Source organism: Dama dama, chromosome 4 (genome assembly GCF_033118175.1).
Source record: "Dama dama isolate Ldn47 chromosome 4, ASM3311817v1, whole genome shotgun sequence".
Classification (NCBI taxonomy): domain Eukaryota; kingdom Metazoa; phylum Chordata; class Mammalia; order Artiodactyla; family Cervidae; genus Dama; species Dama dama.
In genome coordinates, this window is record NC_083684.1 from 28,682,469 (window position 1) to 28,695,722 (window position 13,254).

The 13,254-nt window shown below is 43.6% G+C and overlaps 1 pseudogene; it reads left to right on the forward strand.

Moving 5' to 3' along the window:
* Window positions 1–200: 200 nt before the first annotated feature.
* The window catches only part of LOC133055034 (mitochondrial import inner membrane translocase subunit Tim29-like), a 186,914-nt pseudogene continuing 173,860 nt past the window's right edge, over window positions 201–13,254 (forward strand).

Sequence of the window (13,254 nt, forward strand, 5' to 3'; positions counted from 1 at the left end):
CTGAGAAACCCAACAGATGGGCTCTAATTGCAGACCTGTTGTGGGGACATTGTTAACAAACACACAAGTAGCTGTATACAGGGCTTTTTGGAACCGAATGTGACTTGGCAGCTGGGGATGGCGATCTAATTACCAACATCTGAGTTTCTTGTTTAATGAAGGGGAATGTGGAAAACGGCCGTGCTAGAGGCAGCCGGGGGATGAAGGCAGCCAGGGCTGTGACTGCGCTGCGCCTGCAGTCTCTGGGCGGCCAGGTGCCTTCCTGTCAACCAGCCACCTTCTCTCCCCTCTCCCCGGAGTCCAAACATCCCTTTTGGGAGAGAGGATGGAATTCTTGGGATCCTTAGGTATCAACCATGGACTGTTAGAGAACAACATAGTTGGAGGCACGCTGGTCCATTAATATCCATCAGATTTTTATTCTTAGATCATCAAGTTGACATTCCAGGAAAAAGATACCATGTTTAATATATGGCTTCCTATATCTCCATGCACAATGCTATTTAAACTTGAAATACATTTGCCCCATTTTCACAATTCACACATTTCAAATAATACTTGTTCAGGCTTCTGTGTACTTGCTTGTCCGAGTGCTATTCTAAGCACTTTACCTGATTAGCTCATTGGCTCTTTTCTCTAAATTATTATTTTTCTTTCTTTCTTTCTTGCTATGCCACAAGGCTTGCAGGATCTTAGCTCCACGACCAGCGACTGAACTCAGGCAGTGAAGGTGCTCAGTCCTAACCACTGGGCCACCAAGGAATTCCCTCTAAATTGTTTTTTAATTTTTAAAATTGTATTTCTTCTAACTCTATTGAGGTATGATTGACAAATAAAAATTGTATCTATTAAGGCTGTATGATGTGATTTTTTTCAAAGGTGTACCACATGATGATTTAATATATGTTGTGAAATGATCACAATAATCAAGGTAATCAATATATCCATCACCTCACATAGTGACGATTTTGTGTGTGTGTGTGTCGTGAGAACACTTAAGATCTATTTTCTTACTAGATTTCCAGTATACAAGATAAGTATTGTTAACTGTAATCAACAAGTTGTACTTGAGATTCCAGAACATATTTATCTTCTAAATGAAAGTTCACACGCTTTAACCAGTATCTCCCCATTTCTCCCACTCCTCACTTAATCCTTCAAGTAACCCTAAGACATAGATGGCATTCTTGTCTCCAGTTTACAGATGAAGAAACTGAGGTACAGAGAAGTTAGGTTACCTCTTGGGGAGAGGTTGGCCTCAGGTTAGGTTCTAGCCTCAGGATGACTTATCTGATGTAAGTCATAAACGGCACTCAAGGAGGGCTTGGTGAGCCCCAGATACTGAGTTTTACAGGCTTGATCTCAGTTAGGCCTCCCAATACCTTTATGAGGGAGACATCTATCATTGTCTCTGAGACTCGGATCTGTGGGTCGGAAGGTTGAGTAACACCCTCAAGTCACAGAGCTCGTGCTCTGCTGAGCTGGGATTCAAACTCAGAGTGCCTTCTCTGAGCCTCACTGTCCTGTTAGTTTAAGAGAAAAAGATCTGAGATGTGGCATCTCTGCAGAGGTTCTTTTTGTCTTTGAGGTCCTTAACCTCGTGGTCACAATGTCCATTTAAGAGGGTCCATGGAAGAAGCTGGGGTCTTCCAGGTGGCTCAGTGGTAAAGAATCTACCTGCTAATGCAGGAGACATAGGAGACACAGATTCAGCCCCTGGGTCGGGAAGATCCCCTGGAGGAGGGCATGGCAGCTCACTCCAGTGTTCTTGCCTGGAGAGTCCTGTGAACAGGGGAGCCTGGTGGGCTACAGTCCATGGGTTTGCAAAAAAAACGACACAGTTGAGCAACTAACACTTTCACATTTCACTTCAGTTCTAACTTCAACAAAAGAGAAATAATTCACCCTAAGCAATAACATAAAAGCACCATAGAGTGTGATCAAAGCGCATGGATTCTAGAATCAGACTGCCTGAGTTCCAATCTTGATTCTTTCAGCAAACACAACTTAGCAACCCTGGGCAAGTCATACATTCTCTCTGCCTCAGGTTCTCTATCTGAAAAATGGGAGTGAAGTAAATGAGCTAATACATGCAATATTCTTGGAACAGTACCTGGCCAGAGTAAACTCTTCAACAGATGAAACTGATGTGGGCTAATGTTTCAGTTATCTACCATAATATAGTACATACTAAATAAACACAAACCCAGTGGCTTAAAAGTTCATGGGTCTGATGGGAGGATAGGTGATTCTGCTGGGCTGGGCCAGGCTCACTCAGGGGTCTCTGGTCGGCTGATAGGTCACCTGTGGATTGATTTTGTGGCCCTTGGCCATATCTGTTCACGTCTTGGGAGTTGACTGGCTATTGGTCGATCTAGGATGGCCTCCCTCTGTGATCCATGCGGTCAGAAGGCTTGTTTAGGCACATTCCCTGGTGGTGGCAGAGTCCAGAGAAGCATGCAAGGTGTTATGAGACCTAGATTTGGAGCCGGCACCATCACTTCTGCTATAGTCTGTTGGCCAAAGCCAGACCCAAGTTCAGCCCATATTTATGCGTTAAAGTCCTAAACCCTAGTACCTTAGAATGCAACTATATCTGGTCTTTGTTGTTGTTGTTTAGTCGCTGAGTCATCTCTGAGTCTTTGTGACTCCATGGATTGTAGCCTGCCAGGCTCCTCTGTCCATGGAATTCTCCAGGCAAGAATACTAGAAGGGATTGCCATTTCCTTCTCCAGGGGATCTTTCTGACCCAGGGATCAAACCATGTCTCCTGCTTGGCAGGCAGATTCTTTACCACTGAGCCACCAGGGAAGCTCCCAATCTGGAGATAGGGCCTTTAAAAAGATAATGAACCTGGAAATTATCAGACTGAGGGAAATAAGTCAGAGAATGACAAATATAAGATATCACTTACATGTGGAATCTAGAAAAAAAAATTGTACAAATGAACTTATTTACAAAACAGACATAGAGTATAGAAAAGAAGCTTATAGTTACCAAGAGGGAAAGTGGGGGGGGGGGGGGGGTTGATAAATTGGGACATTAGGATTCACATAGACATACTACTATACATAAAACAGATAACTAATAAGGATCTACTGTGTAGCACAGGGAACTCTACTCAATACTCTGTAATGGCCTATATGGGAAAAGAATCTGAAAAGGAGTGATATATGTTTATGTATGGGGCTTGCCCAGTTTCTCAGTGGTAAAGAATCTGCTTGCAATGCAGGAGTTACAGGAGATGCAAGTTCAATCCCTGTGTCTGAAAGATCTCCTGGAGAGCATGGCTACCTACTCTGATATTCTTAGCTGGAGAATCCCATGGATAGAGGAGGCTGGCAGGCTAAGTCCATAAGGTTGCAGAGAGTCAGGCAGGACGAAAGTGACTTAGCACACACACATGTATGTATAACTGATTAACTTGGCTGTACAACTGATACCAACACAACATTGTAAATCAATTATACATTTTTTTAATAAAAAAATCAATTTTTAAAGTTTTAATTAAAAAAATAAAAAGATGATTAAGGTAAAATGAGGTCATATGGGTGGGGTCCTAATCCATTATGACTGGTGTCTTTATAAAAAGAGGACATCCTGATGTCCACAGATGTTCACAGACCATGAGGACTCAGGGAGAAGATGGCCATCTACAAGGCCAGAAGAGAGGCCTCAGAAGAAACCAACCCTGCCCACACCTTGGTCTTGGACTTCCGCCCTCCAGAAATACGAAAGAATACACTTCTATTGTTGAAGCCCCTGGTCTGTATGGTTCTTTGTTGTGGTGGCCCTACAAACTAATACAGATTTTGGCTGGGCAACAGACTTTACTTCTTGACGTGAGGAGGTGCTGCAATAACACTGCAAATAACATGTTCAATAGAGAGGCATGAAAAACTAGGGTTGTTTTTGCCGTCAATTTACTGCCCCTAGAGATGGGTGTGAAGAGCTGAGCTCTTCAACATGGCAGAGAGAGAGTGATGGGTTAGAAAACAGGAAGCTTGGCTCTACTCCCAACTCTACCTTCACGGGGCCTTGGTTTCCTTATCTGTGTTGTGAGGGTGCAGGATCAGCTCTTGCTATGTTTTCCCACAGCTCTGATAGTTAGGGATCAAGTTCCTATGACAAACCTAGACAGCATACTAAAAAGCCAAAACATCAGTTCGCTGACAAAGGTCCATCTAGTCAAAGCTATAGTTTTTCCAGTAGTCATGCACAGTTGTGAGAGATGGGCCATAAAGAAGACTGAGCACCGTAGAATTGATGCTTTTGAACCGTGATGCTGGAGAAGACTCTTGAGAGCCTTGGACTGCAAGGAGATCCAACCAGACAATCCTAAAGGAGATCAACTCTGAGCATTCAATGGAAGGACTGATGCCGAAGCTGAAGCTCTAATACTTGGGCCACGTGATGCAAAGAGCTGACTCATGGGAAAAGACCCTGATGCTAAGAAAGATTAAGGACAAGAAGAGAAGTGGGTGACAGAAGATGAGATGGTTGGATGGCATCACTAACTCAATGGACATGAGTTGGAGCAAATTCCGGGAGACTGTGAAGGCCAGGGAAACTTTGCATGCTGCAGTTCACAGGGTTTCAAAGAGTCCGACACGACTGAAAAACTGAACAACTATCAGCCCCAGGCTCCTGCCCATCTCTCCAGTGTCTAAGTTTGAATCAGGAAAAGACACTCCTCCACTGACCCTATGGGGATTTCACCCTCAACCTCACCAATAACTGCTTCCTGCCCACGGACAGAGGGCACCTGCCCAGGAGCATTTACCTAACCCTGCCTAACAAAGAGAAACCTTTCTCCAAAGCCCTGAATAAAGGAAAAGCCAACACTAGAATCTTTCCTGTTATCTCCTGGACTAGTCCCCATCCCCTCAGGAGGGCAACATAATTGAGTATGGATTTGGGGGAGCTTTGCTTGTGGCCTTTGGAGAATCTGGCTGACAGTAGTAATCAGAAGGGAAAACTCAGACAAGTAAGAATGAATGGGATCCCAGCACACAAGAGCTATTAGAAGAGGAGGGGTAGCTATGGAGAGGGAACACGGGGCAAATCTGATGCACAGCCATTAGGTGACTCGGATGAGATGAGCAGCAGGTTATGAGAATTCCCCTAGTAAACATGGCAGAATCCTTGAGCTGGTGAAATTGTGGATAGACGCAGTGAAACGGCCAGAACTTTTGAAAAAGCCATGAAAGAATGTCACAGATACCTGAGAATCAACAAATCCCATAATATAATAATAAATCAACAATCCCATGATGATAACAAACTGGGTTCTTATGATCTGCCAGACACTGATGGATATATTTTAAGTGTATGAGTTCATTGCATCTTTACCAAAGTCCTGCGAGGTAAATACTGAAATCCTGTTACCACTATTTGTACAGAAAAGGCAGAGAAGCAAAGAAAAATTGACTGTCTCACCCAAGGTTTCATGGCCAATAAGGAACAGAATTGTACTTGAACCTGGGCAGTTTGTGTCAAAAGCCCAGGATCTTAAATGTTTTTGTTAAATCGAGTCTCCGTATTTTCTGGAGCCTGGTATGTGAGAGATGGAAAATGGCCCATTTTATAGATGAGGAAACTGAGGCCCAGAGGGATCTTTCAGTAGCACCAGTTGTCTGCATCATGCTATGTTCTTTTCCACTCGACAGTCTTATCCTCTGAGTCTATCTGATGAACTTTTACTTATTGGCCAAGATTCAGCTCAAGTGGCACCCTCTCTGGGAACCTTCTCTCATCACCTCAGGCAAATCATGTTTTTCCTCTTTTGGTTCCCACAGAATTCAGCTTGTGTCCTTATTAGTTTGTTTTTCATATGCAGTAAGTATTTTCTTCTTTCTTTTCGGAATTCTTGAAAAAGTCAATTGCATAATAGATACATTTTAAATATTCATGTTCCCATCAACTAGAATTTATGTTTGTTAACATTTAGCCATATTAGTTATTTAAAAGCCATAAAAGTTGTTTAAACAAAGAACTTGAACATAATAAATAAACCTAGAGGGTTTTTTTTTTAAAATAAAAGATATAAAAAAAAAAAATCACAGGTGAAGTTGAAGTACCACATCTGCAGTCCACTTTCCCTTCTTGCCCATTGGCATGAATCTGTTGAGCATTCTGAAGATCGATTTTTAAATTCATATGTGTCTATTTACCAACATGTGTGTATGAAATGTAACATGCATTCAGAAAATAACCAAGCAATATATGTGTACAGGGGGACAAGTGGTTAATATCTACCACCAATGACAAAGAGAAGACACTGAAAATACCCCAAAGACTCAATGCACTTCCTCCCTGGTTATAATCTTTCCTCTCCTTGATCACCAATAAATTTTTAGACAATATAATATAGCTTTTCAAGACTTCAACCTTGGTGTAAATGGAATCACTCAGTAAGTATTCTTTCTTGTCTTGCTGCTCAGGCATGATGTTGTAACTTTGAAATAGTATGTGTGCATACCATGCCATTGAATGACATACCTCAATTTATTTATCCATTTGTCAAGGCATAGGCATTTGATCTCTTCCCAGTTTGCACCAACTACAAGAACCTTGCTGTTTTGAGTGTTTTGCCCATGTCTGCTGGTTTATATTGCACGTACTTTTCTAGGACACGTGCGTAGTGGAAGAATTGCTACATCAAAGGATGTATATGACTCTGGTTGTGCTGGTGGTGGTTTAGTAGCTAAGTCATGTCCCAACTCTTGTGACCCCATGGACTGTAGCCCACCAGGCTCCTCTGTCCATGGGACGTTGTAAGAGTGGGTTGCCAATTCCTCCTCCAGGGGATCTTGCTGACCCAGGGATCAAACCTGATCTGTGGCATTGCAGGTAGTCTCCTGCACTGGAGGCAGATTGTTTACCGACTGAGCCACCAGGGAAGACCCTGGATGATGCCAAATTGTTTTCTAAGAGTCTGAAATCTTAACTATAATATCAAACTCCCTTACCAAAAGGATGTGTTGAAGAAATAAATGGGATTTCAAAAAAGCAATATAATGACTACAAGGAGGAGGAGGGTTGCATTACCTAGTATCAGAGGCTGGGAATCTAAGCATCTGTCTACTGAAGGAGCATCTCCCTGTGGCACCTGAAGGCTGTGGACCCCGGAATTAGCTGAAATCAGCTTCCCTGGAGGGTTGTAAGGAACTCATCACACCCATCCAACTCTGACTGGATGGCATCTGCTGACAAAGCAGAAGAATAGATGTCCGCACTGATGTGGACTTTATCTCTTGACTGCTTCATTACATTCTACCCAGAGCAGTACTGACAAGCAGTCACCAGCAGGCAGCCAGAACACAGGGCTACCCAAGCTGCACTGGAGTGGCCCTGCCTCAGTTTCCTTTTTGCTTTTCAGAGACTCCTGGGGACTCAGAATTATCTCAGTGATCCAGATTCAAGGTCCTCTTGGGGGTGGCTCTAGTATATGCCCCTTCCACTTTTATCCCCAATATCCTCAAGAGGATCCCAGCAGGGTCTCCCCGAATGACTGAGAAACCCCTTCATTATTCTGCCCAATATGTCAGCAAGGGCTGTGTACAAATCCAAGGATTCTCTTGCCAAATGTACAGCCTGTTCCCCAGGCTTTCACGTTATAATGAAATGGAGAACAAGCAAGACATCTTAATATCCTATTCTACTAGAAAGTGAGATTTTCCCCCTCCCTCTCTCTTAATAGATAAATTAATATCATCAAACATTCTGAAAAGATCCTTTGTGAAAACATCTCTCTTGCCAAAAGGAAAAGTTTATTATAAAACTGGAGAAATTTGTTTCAACTTGTAAAAAGCCCTATGCTCAGTGGTGAATTTGGTTCCCCTCCCTTTTTTTCCCCCCTTCTTCAATTAATTTCACACTAATCCATTTCTTTATCAGGCGTTGGAGTGAATGCGTGTGGAGTGAGTGATGATGATGAAGGGGCAATGGAGGTGTTTGGCTCTGTAATTTCATCCTTGAATTTTGTGATTACTAACAGGACAACTTTTTTAATTTGCTCTTTTGTCTGGATTCCCTGGCTGGCAATCTGCTTGGTGAGCTCGGCTTTTTAATCAATCACCTAGATAATCAAATGTCACTGGCTATCTGCTCCGTGTAATTACTTTTGCAATTAAAAATCAACCTCAAGTTGCCTCATCTAATTAGAGGGATGGGCAGATTTTCATCTAGATTGATTTTTTAATAAATATTGACTTAAAATGCCATAATCTCATCATATTCTTTCATTTTCTTTGTACCAAAAATCAAACAAATGGAAGAATTAGCAAGCAGAAGGAATCGTGGGACTTCAAAAGCTTCTGCTGGTTCAGACACACAAAACTATGCTATACAGAAGCCCAGCTTAGCTCGCCTAATAACAATACTCAAAAGCTTCCACCTTTTATTGGGAAAAAGAACAAAGCCATCCAACGATTATATTTCACACTAACATTGTTGCAAGCCCACAATTCTAAGGGCTTCTAATTTCATTTGTCGTGCTGCCAGAGACAATCATTTCTATCAATATGATTATTTCTTTAAAGCAATCCCATACATGCTGCTAAAACTTTTAGTCATTAGCAGGAATATATATATATAGGAATACACACACACACGTATATATATATATACACATCATGCTCGGACCACCACTGTGAATTTTCTTAAACATACAAATGCCACTAGAGGCAGATAATTTTCTCATCTTTGCTGTCTTGGATCTTTTACGTATTGTAATTAAAACATTGTCAATAACACACTTCATTGCTTTTTGGTTGTCGTAGATGATGTTAAACATGGCAAATCCACAGTCTGGTAAGGGGATTACCTACAGGAAAATAACACACTTTGCTCAGAGAGCAATTGTCCTAAAATGAAATGTAATGGTATCTTGTATGCCTGCTTAAAAAAAAAAAAAAAAAATCACGTCGGTGACCCTGACAGAATTCAATTTAAACCTCAGCTGACTGGGGGCATGATGAAGAAGGAATAACGCTTCTAGCATTTCTGCTTTATTCCATCACAAAGAAGGGACTTCTGCCTTCTTGTGCATTCACATTACCAGGGAGGAATAGTGAATTGGAATCGCCCACATCTGCCTGCACAGTTCATGCTAAGAAAAGGGAGAAAAAAGCCATAACCAAGGAACATCAAACTTTCAGCTCTTATTGGCGGCCAAACAACAGAGGGGTCAGGACAGACCAAAATAAAGAGGCAAAGACAGTAAAAGGGAGAGCAGTGTTGCGCTCTGTGGCTCCCTCCATGAGGCAGAGAAGTACCTGCTTGTGGGGATGGTTTGCCTGCAATGGTAGCCGTGCTACCAAAGTGAAGTTCAAGTCGCCATTTCCGCAAAGGATAGCTCATGGTCCCAAAAAACTTGACTCCAAAATGGGGGGCTCTGTGGTCAAATTGGGCTTCCCTTGTGGCTCAAATGGTAAGGAATCTGCCTGCAATGTGGGAGACCTGGGTTCAGTTCCTGGGTCTGGAAGATTCCCCTGGACAAGGGCATGGCCACCTACTCCAATATTCTTGGACTTCCCTAATCACTTTTAAAAAGAAAGAAACCACAACATTTTCTGCCTCCTTGCTGGAGAGAAATAATACACGTTATTCTTGAACATCTCCAAGAAGTCTTTCCATAAGCCTGTTTGGCTCAGAATTTATCAAATTTATTTTTCCCTGGATTGTCCCAATCTATCTATCTTTATATCTACTATCTATCTATCATTTATTTCTTTAGAGGATACCATGTGGAAACACTCTCTCAGTGCACACTTTGGGAAGTGATGGTATTTTACACCACACAAAGAATCTCATTTCTCTGCACCATCAGCCTCTCTGGGGGACAAACCTTGTCTTCTAGATGCGTCACTGATTATGTTTTCTAAGTGCAAAGTGATGTCTGGCGTGTCGGAGTGCGCTTATGGCCATCTCCAGTGACCTGCTGCAAATGAGGAAGGCGATGGGGGGTGGGAGGTCCTGGGATCATAGTAACTGGGTATCCTCTGTGCTTCTTGCCGGAGGGAAATTCTGTAGGCCTGTGCCCTGACACCATCATGCTCTGTGCAGGTGGAAAGAGTTGCTCGATTGTCCACTGCCGTGTGCAGGAAGGTTGAGATCCCACCGAAAGTTTGAGAGAGTAATAGAAAGAGCAAAGGGGAAAGGGTAGGAGTGAGACTTGTTGATCATTACTGAACATATACCCTATGGTAGGCACTGGGTTGAACATTCTTTCCACCTGTCCTTTTCATTTAATCATCCTAACAACTCTGTGAATCCAGCATGGTTTGTATTATTCTTCTTCCCATTACACAGATGAGGAAATGGAGGCTTCAAAAAACAAAGTGCCGGTGAAAGGCAACAGGGCTGGGAATGGGCAGAGTTTAGCCCCAGACCAGTCTCTGGAAGCCATCAAATACTTGAGGCTCTGGACCAATTCCATCTTCTAGGAGTCAGCCTGTGGGCAAGAGGCGGAAGCTGCTGACTTGGGGGAGGGATGGCGCTGTTGGGAAAGAAACATCCTTGTAGGGAGGATCAGCTATCTGTTGCCATAAAAATTCTGTGTTACAAGACACTGCAAAAATGGCTTGACGAATAAGCATTTCTTAAATTTCCGAGTCTGCTGGTTGATGGGGAGTTTCTTTAGCTCTCAGCTGGCCCAAGTCATGAGTATGACATCAGCTATAGATTGGCTAAGGGTTGCTGGTAATTGGGGCTGGCTCTCTCCTTGGTTTCAGGGTAGACTGGTTGTTGTGGGTCTAGGATGACTTTGCCTGGGACAACTGGAGTTCTGGGCTCGGTTCCATGAGTCACATCTTCCAACAGGTTGGCCTGGGTGTGTTCTCGTGTGGAAGGCAGAGGGGCAGGAGCGGAAGAGAAGATGTACCAACACCTTTCAAGCCCCTGCTTGCCTTGTGTTTATTAATCTCTTAGTGACCAATGTGAGTCACAGAGTCCAAGGCCAGGCACTGCAAGGTTACAGAGCCCAGAGCAAGGATCCAGGGATGGTGAAGGTTCACAAGGGACAAGTGACAAGCTGCAAAGCTAAAGTTTGCCAGAGCTCACCTCATCAGACCATGCGGATGCAGGATGCATAATCCATGCCATACCAAGCTCTGCCCTTTCTTCCTGGGCTGCTGGGGGATTGGGTACCGTGTACCAGTGGATAAGGGATTCCTTCTTACAGAAAGATCAGTCAGTGGTTGGAGACTCTCCCCACCCAAGAGACTTAAACACCTCTCTCAATGAAAGCCAAGGAGAGTTCACACATACAGGGCAGGTGGACAGGTGACTGACAATCTGCTTTTCACACTGGCCCTGTGCTGGGGTTGGGCTGGTGGCCAAGCCCCAACTCCAGATCTCCACAACAGGCACCCTCAGGACCCAGAGTGAAGTTCTGGAGGTGTAAGAAGCCCAGGGTTCAAACTCAGATGCCAGAAGGAACACTGAATAAATACAGTTGCATTCTTTCAACACAGGTATGCTTTTGTTTGTATATTAAATACACAGAAATTTTCTTTAATTCAATATGGAAACATGCTCTCTACTCTTTTTTTCTTAAAATGTGATTCTTTGTTAAATTTGATGTTGTTTCCTGCTTTTGTTAGCATCATGGTTACAGAGGTATATTTCCTTTAAGAAGAAAACACTAATCAGCGATATCAATGTGAGGACACAGGACCATATTTAGTTGATCTTGGTGTTGGACATTGATAGGGAGTGGTGGAGACTGCACCAAACTGGAAAAGTACTCCATTCATCTGAATAATGCATTGCATCTGCTTGTTCACTCCAGCCACCGCTGGCTGGGTGGGGATGTGGGTGCCATCTCTCATGGCTTTATTTTCAAAAGTAGCTGGAAACCTAGATTTTGATGTGCTTTTGAATGGTGGTTTCTGTTCAAGAAACAGACATGCAGACAAAAGAAAGCTCACCTGTGGGTTGGATCTAGCCATGGGTCACTGGTTTTCAATCTCTGGTCTAGGCTAATGACCACATTGCATAGCTAGGGAAACTGAGACCCAGAGATGGGAAGGGACTTGCCTGAGATCACAAACAGTCCATTTCAGAGATTAAACCAGCGTCGGCCTCACGGTCTGGCCTTTGATACTTTCCCAGTCTTAGATTCTGGTGGATCTGTCCTCTCTTATGCAACTGTATTATAGCATCTCTTGCTCTGGGTTTAACCTTTAGTCATTTGTTAGAGGGAGCTTTCTGAGGGCAAGTACTATGGGGATTTTTCCTGGGTATCCCTAGAACCTAGTAAAAGAGCTAGCACATAATAACTGCTCATTACACATTTAGGGAACAAATAGAGATACAATTGAGAGAATCATGAATGAAGTATGAGAATAAAATAGCAAATCCTATTTATCCAGCCAGTATTCTTCACCCACACACTATCATCAGGGTTTTTGCAAAAGATGAAAAAGAGAAATAAGAGACAGCAGAGCAGAGAGGTTGAGAGAATGGCACTCTTGGGGTCAAATGCTGGCTCTGTCATTTCCTAGCTACGTGATCCCAAGCAAGACACTGATGCTCAAATGTTCCTGTCTGTAAAAATGGGTTCATAACGGCACCAACATCGAGTGGACTGTGCGGACTATGTAGAATAATGTACATAATTAGCACGGTGCCCCCATGTAGTAGGTGCTCGCTAAATAGTCTCTAGTATTATTACTAAAAATGCAGCTGGGCTTCCCTGGTGGCTCAGTGATGAAGACTCTGCTCGCCAGTGCCAGGGACATGGGTTTGATCCCTGGTCTGGAAAGATTCCACATGTGGCAGAGCAGATAAGCCTGTGCACCACGACTACTTAGCCTGCGCTCTGGACTCCAGGCGCTGAAACTCCTGAAGCCCGAGACCCCGAGAGTCAGTGCTCCACAACCAGAGAAGCACCTGCAGTGAGAAACCCGTGCACCGCAACTAGAGAAAGCTCACGTGGCGACAAAGACCTAGAGCAGCCAAAAAAAATTTTTAATAAATAGAGAGAGAGAGAAGCTAAATGGCTCTTTCTCCTTCAGCAGTTCCCAGCCTGCTGCCCACCCTCCACAGATAAAGTGGTCATAGTGGACAGGCAGAATTCAGAAGCCAAAGCTGGGCTGTGGCAAAACTCAGGGCCTGGGGCCACCAGCCCTGCCTCTGGGGCTCTCAGCTTTCTGTCCCACGCCTGCTTTGAAGTCAGACTCCTTGGGAAATCAGTAGCCTCCTCAGCAGCCAGGGATGCAGAGACATGCTGCCGTGACTTGCTCAATG